We start from the raw sequence: 14,083 nt of genomic DNA on the forward strand, positions 1-14,083 counted from the left end.
GTAATAACAGCAAAAACAATAACCAATAATAATAGTATTTTCTGGTATTGCTACAGGGTTCTAGGATTCAGCAGAGAAATGTGTAATCAATTTAATAGACTCCAGTACTTCACTGATATTTAATTTATCTAACGCTAGAGAATATTAGAATTTCCGTTCAGAGCGTAAAAGTAAGTAATAAAATACAGCAAGTTTAACCTTTTTGAGTTTTCTTTTTATTAAGTTAAAATAATAATGATTATTATTGCTATTTCACATGTTGGCACAATGCCAGCAATTTCGAGAGAAGGGTTGAGTTGATTACATCGAACCCCGTACTCTACTGGTACTTATTTTATCGATCTCGAAAGGAGGACAAAGTTGGCCTCGGTGGAATTTGAACTCAGAACGTAAAGTTGGACGAAATGTCGATAAGCATTTCGCCATCGTAATTATAATGATCATAATAATAATCCTTTCTACTATAGGTAGAAGGTCTGAAAATTTGAGGGAAGGGACAAGTCGATTACATCGATCTCAATGTTTAACTAGTGCTTATTTTATCGACCTCGAAAGGATAAAAGGCAAAGTTGATCTCGGCGGAATTTGAACTCAGAACGTAGCGACGGGCGAAATGCCGCTAAGCATTTCGCCCGGCGTGCTAACGTTTCTGCCAGCTCGCCACTTTGATGATCATAATAATAAAGGCTTCAAATTTTGGCAAAAGGCCAGCAAGTTCGGGGGAGGGAGTAAGTCGATTACTTCGACCTCAGAGCTCAACTGGTACTATTTTATCATCGAGCCCGAAAGATTAAATGCAGAGTCGACATGGATGGAATTTGAATTCAGAACGTGAAGTCGGATGAAATACTGCTAAAAGTTTTGTCCAGCGTTCTAACAATTCTGCCACTTCGCAATAATAATAATAATAATAATAATAATAATAATAATAATAATAATAATAATAATAATAATAATAATAATATAAGTGAACCTCTTGAGCAGCATGGCTTATTCTTTATGTCGACTTGCCTCAAATATTGTGAGTAAACAGCGGCCAGTTTTGCTATGTCTGGCTAGAAGTTCTTCAGCTGGTGGCAAGCCAGTTGACCACCATAAAGGCAAAGTTGCTTTTGGCATCTCAATGCCTGATTCACTTGGTCATGCTGTTTGTTGGTGCAGAAGGGTTTGAATTGTTGCCAAAACTTACAGGAAATGAGGATCCTTTTGAAATGAATGTGAAGAAAAGGGGAAAAGGAACTTCTAGTGAACCCAACCTTGTACCATCACTATTTGATATGCGGCTTGTTGGATGTATATATGGAGAGGAATCATTAGTTATACATTGGAGAGCCGAAACGATGTCAATGTGGGTATTGGTTTAAATTATCAGAAATGGAGCCTATTGAGTATTGATAAATATATGCAGACAGTAGGAAACATTACAGAGCTGACATAGAACTATATTCAGTTAATAATTACAACAACAACAACAACAACAATAATAATAATAATAATAATAATAATAATAATAATAATAATAATAATAATAATAATAATAATAATAAATGTCCTGATGCAGTAACAAGCAGTATCTCTCATGTTTTTGATCCTAACTGATTGAAAGTGTTATCATGTACATTGTATTATCTTGGTATAAAAAATTATCTATAGCAAATATTCTGCTCAATACCACAAATTTGCTTGTCGGTTGCTTGACCTTAACTAGTTAAACATGTCCCTTAGTGTTGAGAGTAATTCTTTGGGGCTTGAACAAACATCTCTGGAAACATGGGTGATTTGTTTCATCATCCTTAAACAACACTTATTCAGGGACCTTTTGAGCCCAATGGGCTACTCCACCTGATGAAAATTCTGCTTATCTTGATATGAGATCACCCGGTCGCGCACATATGGTTGTGATGCACGTGCATGGTGTACCCGTACCAAACGGGTAATCATGATGGGTATACTGCGTTTCGTATATTTGTACCCCAGTGTTACTTTGATAGCATGCACTGCTCTCTCACTCAATAATAATAATAATAATAATAATAATAATAATAATAATAATAATAATAATAATAATAATAATAATAATAATAAATGCCCGGATGCAGTACCAGGCAGTGGCTCTCATGGCTTCTGATCTTAATTGATTGGAAGTGTTATCATGTACATTGTTTTGCCTTGGTATAAAAGATGGGCTACAGCAAATATTATGCTTAATACCACAGATCTGCTTGTCACTTGTTTGACCTTAACCAGTTGAGCATGTCCCTTGGTGGCTGACGATATTTGCATCTCTGATGATGAGCAGAAGTAGTGGGGGGAGCATCATAGCCATGTGTTGAGAGGAATTCTTTGGGATTTGAATAATTCACCTTTGGAAACATGGGTGTTTTGCTCAACATCCTTAAACGAACTTTATTCAGGGACCTTTTGAGCGGGATGGGCTACTCGACCTGAAGGAAATTCTAAGTGGGCCCCACCTGCAAGGTCATGCACTGTTTATCTTGATATGAGATCACCATGTCGCGTACATATGGTTGTGATGCATGTGCCTAGTGTACCCTTACCAGACGGGTAGTCATGATGGGTATAATGGGCTTCGTATATTTTACCCCAGTGTCACTTTGATGGCATGCACTGCTCTCTCACTCAATAATAATAATAATAATAATAATAATAATAATAATAATAATAATAATAATAATAACTTAATAATAAACCCGACACAAAATTCCCGACTTACTCTGCCATCTCCAAGACATTGGAAAGTGCCTTCTTCCAGTTTATTTCCTCCTGCTTAGAAAAGCATATTCAGAGTAGGTCCTTTCAGTCTCACCAGTCTTGCCACCGCCGACCACCTTTTGATAAACACACTAGAAAGCAACAGCAGCCTCTCTGCCCTCACCTTCCGCTTCAAATGATATTTAAAGAAACTAATGAGGGCTTGACCAGATAGGAAAGTGCCTGTCTTCAAATCTTTCAGACGGTTCCACCACACAGCCTCTTTTGCCACAGCCACTAAGCAGAGAAAGTACTGCCTTCCCTCTCTGCTAAGAGAAGGTGGTACGTCGAAAAGTAATGTGACTCTGTTTCCGAAAAGCGGACGGTGCGCTTCGTGTGCTCTCAACAGAGTATCTCAAGGAAAATCTAGCCGATATTTCAAGTGATTTTCATGGAATGATGAAAGTTATTCAAAAGCTTCTGTTCGTTTATCAAAAATGAGACCAAGACGAGACGATAAGCAGAGACAGTACGACATTTTAAGTTTCATACAGCAATACAAGAGTGACAATCTGTGTCATTTTAATGGGAACACCAACTGGCATGATGTCATTCGTATAGCAAACTATGAAAGACATTTCTTAATGAAACACTGATGCCAAGCTTCTTTGTCAGTTTGAAGTTTGTCTATATTTGAAAATTATCTATGCCCGCAGCATTATCCATTTTCACTCTCATTCTGACAGTGCAAATGCTTTGTTTTTGTCTTGTTTTTATTTGGTTGGTTCTTTTGTTTTGTTTTCCTTTTTTATATACATTGTTTTTGTGTTATTACCATAAACATGTTGTTCTCACTAGTAATAATTTCTGCAGGGATATTCCTTCAAAACGCATGTTCACTGTTGCAAAAATACCCTTTATCTCTATTTATTTTTCTTTTATCTGATTGTTTTTGTCTGTTTGTTTTTTGTGTAGTTGTGTTCACTTGTATTTTTCTTTGAGAATTATTTTCCTCCATCTCCTGTCGACAATTTGAGTTGAAATTTTTTGTTTAAAAATGTCTAAATATGGCTAACCTTCACAACAACAGAGCCATACCTGACTCTAAGGATCAGAAATAAAAGTGGAAGAGTGAAGGTCTGATAACTGCGACTCCAAACGAGTGTAAATATTATAATATGTATATTAACAAGAACTATTGTTCTTGATAATAAACATATTAAAATATGGTGGTAGGTTTGGTGGTACCGTTAATAACATAGTAATCGGGTATACTAAACTGGCTGCGTCAGAACATATCATAAAAGAGATCAGGGTTTACTGGAAGGAAATTAAACACCCAGCCACTGGAGAAATTCATATGTCCCTGAGACAGTAACACAAAAATTAAAATGATTGCAGAGAGACGTGATTGATAGGACAACCTTATAAGAGACAACAGATCTAGATTATGGGCACCTAATATCATTAGGCTACATAACAATTACATTTGATGAAATATGGCTGAAAATCTGTCCGAGTATAAAAACCAAAAGAGTGAACTAGTAAGAATACAGAATATTGTATCTGTGTATGTGTGTGTGTATGAGAGAGAGAGAGAGAGAGAGATGTGAGAGAGAGAGAGAGATGTGAGAGAGGGATAGATGTGAGAGAGAGAGATGTGAGAGAGAGAGAGATGTGAGAGAGAGAGAGATAATGTGAGAGAGAGAAAGATGTGAGAGAGAGAAAGATGTGAGAGAGAGAAAGATGTGAGAGAGAGAGTGTGTGTGTGTGTGTGTGTAAGAGAGAGACAAAAAAAGATAGAGTATGAGAGAGAGAGAGTCTGTGTCTGTGTCTGTGTGTGTGTGTTTGTGTGTATTTCATTGAACAGGAAGTCACTGCTGCGCGGCTTATTTTGTTTGTTGTTACATGTTTTATTGTCGTCGTTTGGCGCGGTTTCTATTGGAGTACTTGCTGCTGCTGTTGCTGATGCTGCAGTTGTTTACTTTCCCGCTTTGTTGTTGATTGTCTCCCCCTTGCTCCTGTTGCTGTTGTTGTTGTTGTTGTTGTTGTTGGTGGTGGTGGTGGTGGTGGTGGTGGTGGTGGTGGTGGTGGAGGTCGTGCTGGTAGTGGTGGTGCTGGTGGTGGTGCTGGTGGTGGAGTAGCTGCTGCTGCTGCTGCTACTGGTGGTGGTGCTGGTGATGGCGCTGCTGCTGATGATGATGGTGCTGGTACTGATGCTGGTGCTGGTATTTGTAGTGGTGCTGGTGTTCGTCGTCGTCTTCATCGTGGTATCACTGTTGTTATTGCCGTTGCTATTCTTGCTATTGAAGATGCTCATGATCATGATCATGCTGATGATGATGGTAACGATGACGACGACGACGACGATGATAATGATGAAGCCGACAACAACGTTTACAATGATGATGATGATACTGTGGTCGCTTGCTGCTGTTGTTGTGATGATCGTTACAATCGCTGTATTGTTAGTAGTGGTGGATGTCACCTTTGTAATTTTAATGAAGTTTGCTTTCCCTTTGGCCAAAAGAAAAGTTTATTGACTCGCTGCGCGGGCAAATAATGAAGTCGTTCCATAGTCTCGATTTTATTCTCAATGTTGTGTCCATTATTTTATGCTGTAGCTGCTGCTACTTCTACTTGTCTTTTTCAATCTTTTTATAGAAACATTTTGCTAAAGATGCAAAACTGGGGACTCTTACAATGATCCTGTTGCTTTTCTTCATATTTTTTTTATTAGATACTATGGGTCTTTACGGTTCTATTGCTCTTTGAATCATGTACGGCAGCTCTTTCATCTCCTTTTGTGGAGAATATTATTACACTACCATGTTTTAATGAAATTACCGACGTTTTGAAAAGAAAGGTTACGGTGATGACACAGTCCAGGAGCGAGAGCGTCGTAAAAAGAAAAAAAACACACGCCACTGAATTGCAAGTCAGGTTTTCCACGAGACTGTCGACCATAGCTAATGCGTTTTAATCAGTTTTTAGAGCATAACACCAAACAATTGACGATACATCTGTGATGACAAGGATAAATAGAGTTAACAGACAGGAAGTTCTGCCAGTATTGTTCAAAACCAAAGTAAAAAGAGGTGGTATAAACATACTCCAGAAAATGACACGACAACCATCGTCTTGTATGTTTGTATGTATGTACGTATGCATGCAACACGTGTACCGCGATATCCTTTGTGTTCTGTTTACAATTTACGTTTTAATATATGCATACATAGAAAGATACGCATACACACATACACATATATAAGTACATACAGATACACATATATATATATACACACACACATAAATATACACACATAAACTCACACATACATTCATATGAATATAAAAGCATATCCTTTTTTTTTTTTTTTATTCTTCTATATGTTTCAGTCCTTGTTTCAGTCATTGAAGGCTCTTAGTCGAGCATGGATTTTAGTCGCCTCTGTGTGTGTATGCGCGTGTGTGTATGCGTGTGTGTGTGTGTGTGTGTGTCTGTGTGTGTGTCTCTGTGTGTGTGTGTGTGTGTGTGTGTGTGTGTGTGTGTGTCTGTGTGTGTGTCTCTGTGTGTGTGTGTGTGTGTGTGTGTGTGTGTCTGTGCGTGTGTGTGTGAATGTGTGTGTAAAAACTGCACAGAAACGTGGTTTTATGGAGGAGGAGGAGGAGGAGGAGGAGGAGCCGATGCATTATGCTCTCACTCATGTGGTTAGTGAAAGTGAGAGGTGAAGAGAAAGTGAGAAATGTTAAAGACGTGAATAGGGGAATTACATGGTTAAAAAGTTTGTTGAAATGGTAGAGAGAAAAAGAGAAATATAAAGTACTTAGCTTAAGGAAATTTTAAAATCATGTAATACATTATTGTGACTGGGGGTAAAATAACATAGGAAAATAAATGAAAAAATGCAAATCATCCTTTATATCTCAAACAACTTAGCATTATCTTTTTTGTTCTGTCGAATTTCCACGGGGCCCACGAGTATTAGATGTATTCTAAGAACAGAAAATTCTGAAGATGATAATTTTGATCATAACATTAACGCTTTGTCTGTCTTGTGTATCATATGTGATACACAGGAGATGTATTTCACTGCTGTCCATGCATCATGTATGAAAGATGTTCCCAATTATTTTTGCTACCGCCCCAGTGCCTTCTGATTTATAAAAAGAAAGCTTTATATTACTCAGAATGTATGAAACATGGGTTAACTAAAAGCTTGAAAACAAGCAAGAACGTTGAAGACAAACATACGGAAATGCTTTGGACAGGTAATATGAACAAATGTTAGACACTTTCAAATACAAAACTGTGTCAATGTTAGAAATTAAATCTTCTTGTTTCGATTATCAGTATACGGTGCGTCGATTAATAGAACCAACTTCCCATTCGATTAGTTGTTGTTGGCACTTCGTCGCTTACGACGTCGAGGGTTCCAGTTGATTCGAACAACGGAACAGCCTGCTCGTGAAATTAACGTGCTGAGCACTCCACAGACATGTGTACTATTAACGTAGTTCTCAGGGATATTCAGCGTGACACAGTGTGACAAGGCTGGCCCTTTGAAATACAGGTACAAAAGAAACAGGAAGAAAGAGTGAGAGAAAGTTATGGTGGAAGAGTACAGCAGGGTTCACCACCATCCTCTGCCGGAGCCTCATAGAGATTTAGGTGTTTTCGCTCAATAAACACTCACAACGCCCGGTATGGGAATCGAAACCGCGATCCTATGACCGCAAGTCCACTGCTCTAACTACTGGGCCATTCGATTAGCATTTCGTTTTTGTTTGTGTGTTTCGTTTTGTTTCTCGTTTAGCCAGGCTTATGGGTTACCATTGGTCGGATTTTCATTCAACCAAGTAATCTGCTCAGAAACTGGAATAAGCCCTATTGCTAGTCTAAATGTTTGACCATGCTGCTCGATTTTCCGAGTTAGACCCTGCTTACCGTGTTCTCTTCACTGAGGGTCTGGATGGGTAGATGGCCCATCTTAGTCGACCACATGCCACATGGTAACGGCAGATGACGAGGTATTGAGATGGGGAAAGACTGGAGTCTGCTCGACGTGTTGCCAGGGAGGACCCGAGAATATACCGACAAATGATGAATACAGCAACGTGCTGCAGTGGCACATGCCAAAACACCTGACCTTGTCTAGCATATGGTTATATTGCTTCCTTAATATATGTAATAACATGGCAAAATATGAAATATTATAAGGCAGCAAGCTCGCAGAATCGTCAGCTCACCAGGCAATATGCATAGCGACATTTCGTCATCTTTGCGTTCTGAGCTCAAATTCCGCTGAAGCCGATTTTCGGGGTTGATAAAGTACGAACCAGTTAAGCGCTGGGGACGATGTAATTCTCCTCCGAAATTGCTGGTCTTGTGCCAAAATTTGAAACCACTCTAATAGAAAAAACAATGAAAACTACAAATGTAGTAATCATAGTGTTAGTGAAAATATCATTGGAGTAGAGCTTCTCTTGTCAGTCAACGACGAGGATTCAGCTATTCGATCAGCGAACCATCTGCTTCTGAATTAACACGTATGTGGCTGAGCATTCCTTAGATAGGTGTATCCTTAACATCATTCTGAAGCAGAGTCAACGTGAGACAGTGTGGGTGAGACAAGACTGTGACTTTTTTAATTAGTGATACAGTTCATTCAACGGTCTTCTCTATCTACACCTTCTGTCTACCCAGTTTACTTACAAAGATAGCTCAACCCGAGGCTATAGAAATAACATTCGCTGGAGATACATCGCTGTAGGATCGAACTTGCGACCTCGTAGCTACAAAGTAAAATTCTTAACTATTCGGCCACATTACGCTTAGGCGAACACTGATCTTACCAAAATAAACTAAATTATCGATGAAGCAGTCGCAGTGGTCATAAAAGAAAGCAGATCTCCATTCACAACTATTCATATACGAAATACAAACAAACAAAGAATGCTGAAAAAAAGTCTAATATTATGTTAGATACGGTGACATGGGTAATTGAAATAGACGAAAAGCAAACATAGAAACACTTAGGGATCAATGAACTAGACAGACAAATGCATACACACATAAAACAGAGGATTTGGAAAGAATATTAGACACTTTTTATATACTTGAAATAGAGTTAAATGCCAAAATAAGGCAATATGATAGGTTTCAATATTCTAGCTATTTCAGACTGACAAACAAGAAATATAATAACTCATTTAGAATACCACACAAACGCATACGAAGAAGAAAGGTTACGTTTACCATAAATACAGGGTGGTAGGAGTCTTTTGCCACTAGAAAATTATGAAATATCTATCGTAGGACTAGAAAAATATTTAATAATAGCAGCCGATATAAATGTTGGTTGATGCGTTAGTTGAATTCTCCAGTCTCGCTTTACTTTGTATAGAGAGAGAGCAAAAAAGAGATGCAGAGAGAGAAATAACTCATGAAGAGAAAGAGGTGGAGATCGTGTAAATGACAGGGTGGAATTGTACAAGTGCAAAATATGTTTTAATTTTATTTTAAGTTTGTTTGCTCTTTATTTTGAAAATTAATATTAATTTCTTTCTTTTTGAATTAGCACCAAGAAATTTAATTAAAGTTAAATTATAGTTATTGCTACATATGCCATATTTCTTGATATTACCAACGGTAGCGAAGGTACATTTCCGAAGTTACTCGTCATATGACCAGTAACTCTCTAGTTACTAATAAACAATTATTTCTATTATTATACATAACTGATTGCTCATACTAGGCTTAGAGCAGACACTGAGTGAAGGAACGCTACAAACTGAAAGATAAAAATGCACACGGATAGAGGATGAGGATGAGGATGAGAATAAGTAAATAACAGAGTAATTATTGGAGGAGTTAAGCAAATGAGACATTTGTTTTATTACTTCCGCCTTCGTTAAGGCGGAGGTATTGTTTTCAGTCATGTTTGTTTCTTTCTTTCTTTGTCCGTGGACAAGATATCTCAAGAACCACTGAATAGATTCGTATGAAACTTTCAAGGCTTTTTGACCTCGTGACTGGAACGAAATGATTAGATTTTGGGATCGATCCGGTATCGAACAGCTATTCTGGATTATTGTTCCTGTTTTTTTACTTAATTTTTGAGAGCGGCCGGTTTCATTTTTAGTATTCTCGTTTGTAAGAGCAGTCGAGTTTATTTCAGATATTCTCATTTTAAAAATCACCTCTGGCTAATCGTTGAGAGGACGTTTGTGTTGCCTTGGCGGAGGTTAGCCCTCTCTGAGGGCTCTTGTTTAACTTTATGTTAAGTTAATAAACTTTGTGTAGGAGTAATTAGTATTCTTTCATAATTTTGTACAAGTACCAAGAAAATTGATAAAATTTAAATTATCATTATTGTATGCATTCCATAAATCTTCGTATAAATATTAATTTCAAAATGTTGGCACAAGGCCAGCAATTTTGAGGAAAGGAGATAAGTCGATTACATCGACCCCAGTACTTCACTGGTACTTATTTTATTGACTCCAAAAGGATGAACGTTCCCCGTTCATCCTTTGACATCGACAGAATTTGAACCCAGAGCGTAAACCCGGAAGAAATGCCGCTAAGCAATCTGCCAACTCACAGCCTTAATTCCAAATATCAGTAACGGTTCCAAAATGTGACAGAAGGCCAGCAATTTCAGGGAGGGGGTGAGCCGATTACATCGACCCCCAGTAAACAACTGCCATTTATTTCAATGACCTCCAAAAAGGAAAAGTTGGCCCTGTGAAATTTTGCCCGGAGTGTTTACCACTCTGACAGGTCAACGCTTTGTTCCTGATGATATTACTTGAGGCATAAGTATATTTCCAAAGTTATTTGTCACATGACAATGGGGATAACGCTCTAGTGTCTAATAATAATTAAATGGAAGTGAATATAGATAGCTGCAAAACATTAACAGGGGTACGGATTCGTGTCCTGTAGCCGTCTGCTGGTAACTTTTCCTTCTTATAAGGAAAAAAATATCCAATCTGCTGCTTTCACGGCTATACTGCGTTCGAAATTTACTTTCTTGTCTGTAAAATACCAAATACATTTGATGCTCCCAAAGTTTGTTTATGAAATGTTGTCGAGTAAAAAATAAATATTTTTCGCCTGCAAGGAAGCCGATGAATATCAAGGAGAAAGTAGAGTAAGAACCAGTTGTGAAGAGGATGGAAATATAACGATAGTGATTATTTTCAAAATATGATTTAAAAAGTAAATGGAATTATAAATGCTATGTGAAGACGTTGGAAAGAAAGACATAACCAAGCACAATATTCAGAAAGACTGAACTACATAAATGTGAATGAAAATAAAGAAAGCATTGGCCGAAAAACACAGAACTCGGAGCTGATAGTCAAAGATTTCGTTATCGTAGCACAAAACCGTAATAATTTTTACGAGAAACCTTCCAAAATCACATAAATGAAGTAGAATACACAAGATAATTAAGATATTTGGCGGTTCTGAGAAAAATAAGGAATCAAATTTTAATGGTTGGAACAGTCTGAATGAAGTAAGGAATATATATACAGGCAAGGCAGTTTACGAGCTGTCATACATTATATTATATAGCAATTTTACATATTTTGAAGTCATATCAACATATTTTCATTTCCTTAACCAAAACAGTATGAGTGGGACCCTCGGCAGTGTATACTGTTCATTGGGAAAGCCTAAAAAATATTTAGATGCGATTGAGGTAAAAGAACGTTAGTTTTTTGTTTTTTTCTTATAAACTTCTACAATATTGCCATAACTATCTAAACCGAAAACTATCAGCTTTTCTCCTATATCTTGTTTGCAGAAGTTGATTAAAAGTCCAATTAAAACCATATCGGAATCGTATGATTAATTAATGTATCATTTGAGAGAAAAAAAGTATATTTATACATAATAACAACAGAATATATCATGAGAAAAGCGTTTAATTACAAGCATTCTTGTAATATTAGTTTATAAAAAGGGACAAAGATATTTAAAGTTTTGAAACGAGTGAAAGTTTGTTTCAATTCTGCCAGCTGCATGATAATACATGTAATTGTAATAAGAGCAATAAAACAAATGAAATATAAATATTATATTCCATTTTGATTTCATGTTACTTCGTGTTTTGTCTTTTCTTACTTCTTTGTTTTTGTTTTTTCTTCATTCAGAATGAAATTGTTAAAACAGGAGTTTTAGAAAATAATTTTGTTTTTTGTGTGCGTATTTTATTTCGTTTCGTTTTCTTTATTTTTGTTTCATCAATAATGTATGAAATTCACAATGTCTGAAATGATATCGTATGCGCCATATAATAGCTGCTGTCTGTATGTAAAATTCTTGTCACAAAAATTAGTATAGTGAGAGAGTGAAAAGGAGAGGAAGAGAGAGAACGAGAATTTGTGTGTATATTTGAATGCAATAAATAAAGGGAGTAAACGAGAATGTGCAGTGCATAAAATTGTGTGCTTATCATATTCTTCGCTAACTTTGTTGCACTGAGAACGTAAATGAACAGATTGTTTCGGAAGACATTACTACAAAGAAAAGTAAAAGAAAGAATTTCACAAATTTTAATTTTAATGTACAAATACGCAAATAAATGAATACGTTTTAGTATTTTCATTACCTGTCAACATAAATTTATATTCGTTTTTAAAACATTCAGTAATATATTAAGGACAAAAGGAAATATACAGATATTACTATAGTTGAACGCAACCTTTTCTCGAAAATAGTTCTGAAAAATACAGGTATATTAACAAATATTTATTTTCACTCTTTTATAAATTTATTCTGCCGTGATCATCTTTGCCTTTCATCCTTTCAAGATCGATAAAACAAGTACCAATAGAGTACTGGGATCGAAGTAATCGACTTAGCCCCTCGGCGAAATTTCTGGTCTTGTACCCAAAATTGAAACCAATATTTTATAGATTTAGGAATTTGGGAGGTTAACTTAAACAGATGACCGTCTTCGACTATGGCCTTCGACTAAGCCCTGTGTGTGTGTGTGTGTGTGTGTGTGAGTGTGTGTGTGTGTGTGTGTGTGTGTGTGTGTGTGTGTGTGTGTGTGTGTGTGTGATTGTCTCCCAACCACCACCATCATTGGTTATCAGAGGATGTGCAGATTAGTTTCGGTTCAGTTCAGTCCGTTATCACTGAAGATTTGGGTATGAAACACGTGTCTGCCAAATTTGTGCTAAAACTGCTTTCAGCTGACCAAAAAGACACTCGGGTTTCTGTTGTACAATATCACTTTGATTGTATCGAGAACGATGAAATGGTTTTGAAAACTTTATATAGGCCTCCGAGCATGTATGGCCAAGCTTCTGGCAAAATTTGATGCAAATTCTCTGCTCACCTTTCTCTGCCATCGTCAATGCGGCGATCACACGCTACACACCTTCACTACAAGCACTGCTGTAAACAACGAATGTGAGCGAGAATGTTAAAACTTACTGCACCTGCACAGCGAAGTTCAAGGTCAGTCTGTGCCGAGCGGCTTGACTCTGCGTGCTTTAGCTACGATACTAAAGCAACAGTCCGGATACTTATTGATCAGACTACGTATATAAGAAAAAATAGGTAGTGCGTGTGTTTATTTGGCAAAAACGAATGACCGTCTCCAAATGCAACAATTTATATATATATATATATATATATATATATATATATATATATATATATATACATGTGTGTGTGTGTGTGTGTGTGTGTGTGTGTGTGTGTGTCTTTTATCTTTTATATTTTACATGTTTTAGTCATGGGGAGAACATTTGGTCGAATGAGTCGACCCCAGTATTTTTTTTAAGCCGGATACGTATTCTATTGGGGTTTGGGGGGGGGGGGGTGAACCGCTATGTAACGAGGATGTAAACACACCAAAAGCGGTTGTCAAGCCGTCGTGGGGCAAACGGACACACACGCAGATGTGTGTCATACATATATTTATATACATATATATATATATATATGATACAAATAATATATATATATATACACGACGTCTACCAAATCCACTCCCGAGGCTATAGTGGAAGACACTTGCTCAATATGCTACGCAGTGGGACTGAACCCAGAACCATATGGTTGGGAAGCAAGCTTCCTACTATGCAGCCACATGTTTGTGTGTATATGTGTGTGATGGCCTTCACACCGTTTCTAACAGCAAATTCATCCACACGGTATTGATCGACCCGATTGCATGTTATTAAGCACGCAGTGTCAGCCCCCGAAACCACGTGGTTACGAACCGAAATTCATAAACACACTGCAATAGCAGCGTCTTTATATACACATATATATGTGCGTGTGCATGAATGTGTATGTGTATGTACGTAGATGTGCATATCTATATATATACATGCCTTG

The 14,083-nt window shown here is 37.2% G+C and overlaps 1 pseudogene; it reads left to right on the forward strand.

Moving 5' to 3' along the window:
* Positions 1–972: 972 nt before the first annotated feature.
* On the forward strand, positions 973–1,450 carry LOC149136196 (cytochrome c oxidase subunit 5B, mitochondrial-like; annotated as a pseudogene).
* Positions 1,451–14,083: the final 12,633 nt, after the last annotated feature.

The sequence above is a fragment of the Octopus bimaculoides genome, chromosome 4 (assembly GCF_046866305.1).
Source record: "Octopus bimaculoides isolate indiv1 chromosome 4, ASM4686630v1, whole genome shotgun sequence".
NCBI lineage: Eukaryota > Metazoa > Mollusca > Cephalopoda > Octopoda > Octopodidae > Octopus > Octopus bimaculoides.